Genomic DNA, 1,802 nt, shown 5'->3' with positions numbered 1-1,802 from the left:
TAATTATCAACTCAATATTGAAAACTATTATTTTATATTTAATTTCTAAGAATATATATTTCTCAACATTAATACAATTTTTATAAAATATTTTATTTTTTAGTATTGAAATATAATTTCTAAAAATTAAAATTAAGGTCATAATGAAAATTAAATTAATTTGATAATATATTGATAAAGTTACTTGAAATATTAAACATTAAATAAATATTATTAAACGTAATTTTGTTTTAAAAAGATTATGTATATAAAAAAATAATTATATACACATAATTATGTTTTTATAGATTAAAAAGAAGAAAATTAAAATTGGTTAATGCTGACAAATATAATTGATCCTAAATAACATATGATTGTCACGAGAAGATCAAGATGATATGATTTTCACTAAAATATGACGAAATTTTATGACAAAATTCAGTTTAAATTTGAGAAATTTGTTTGTCGTTTATTCTAAAGAGATACAAATTATTTTTTCACCTTGTACAAATTTGATATTTTATTCGATATTATTTTGACTAAAATAGAGATTACATTTTTAGAAATATTTTTATGATTTACAAAAATAAAAAAATAATATATGACATATTAATAAAATAAACTTACATGTATAATACATGCACACAATAATTTCATATACTTACATCATTTAATTTCACGTGTTCAGTTTTTTCAATGATATTATTCCATGCAACAATTTGCATACGTTTTCCAGTTGCATTACTCAAATAAAATTTAAAACATTTATATTGTTGTTTATCTCCGATAACACGAGGAGCCTCTATTTTAGATTTTAGAGGTGTGCGAATCAAGCCTTTGTATGATCGAATCGAATCGAATCGAATTTTTATAACATGTTCGAAATCGTATTGAATCAAATCTGAAATTTTCACTTCGAATCGAATCGAATCTCTTTAATTGAATACGAATCGAATGTGAATAAAATTTTCTCAGATTATTATTACTTTAGGCGATCGATTCGAAATCAAACCATTGTTGATTCGAAATTCTCGAATTATTCAATTTCGAATCTCGCAGATTCCAATTCAAATTGAATCGAATCTATTGAGATTCGATTCGATTTGATTCGAATTCAAACTATTTGCACACCTCTACTCTATTTCATCGATATAACCAACTATCTCATTATAAAAATATTATTATACATGTAAGTTTATTTCAATAATATGTCAAATATATAGTACGTATATTTTTAACTTCCAAATATATAGTACGTATATTTTTAACTTCCAAATATATAGTACGTATATTTTTAACTTCCATTGTTGTAGATTATTCATCTAGATGGTTTATTGGCTTGACCACCTAAAGTCGCTAAATATAACAATGGCAACGTGGGTTATAAACTACAAATTTGTAGTAATACTTTGATATCTACTTATAACATAATATCTATTTATAACTCGAGTACATGCATATAATTTTTAAACAGAATATTATTTCTTTTTTACAAGAATTTTTTATTTGCTTTTTTACGAAAAATTGATAAATATATTTACATACACACATATATATATATTGCGACCGCACGCGTAGGTGCGAGGCAATCTTGTCGGGAGTTCGCACGTCCGGGTTGAGCAGAGTTTCGCGTCCCGATCGGAGATACAAGTAATTCAGACGTTACAGTAATCGTCTCCGCAGATGTAAGCGGGGTTTGGCGCCAGGCCCGCGTGAGCGAACCAAATTTATATAATATCCGAGCTATCTCCGATCTTCGACGCACAACCCGATAGGTCGACGTAATTTAAATTCTCGCGAAAATTCCGGACGGGCGAACAAAC

This window comes from Wasmannia auropunctata, unplaced genomic scaffold (assembly GCF_000956235.1).
Source record: "Wasmannia auropunctata unplaced genomic scaffold, wasmannia.A_1.0 LD336101.1, whole genome shotgun sequence".
In the NCBI taxonomy this organism is placed as follows: Eukaryota; Metazoa; Arthropoda; class Insecta; order Hymenoptera; family Formicidae; genus Wasmannia; species Wasmannia auropunctata.
The sequence above is the reverse complement of the archived record's forward strand: the minus strand, read 5'-3'. Positions refer to the sequence as shown.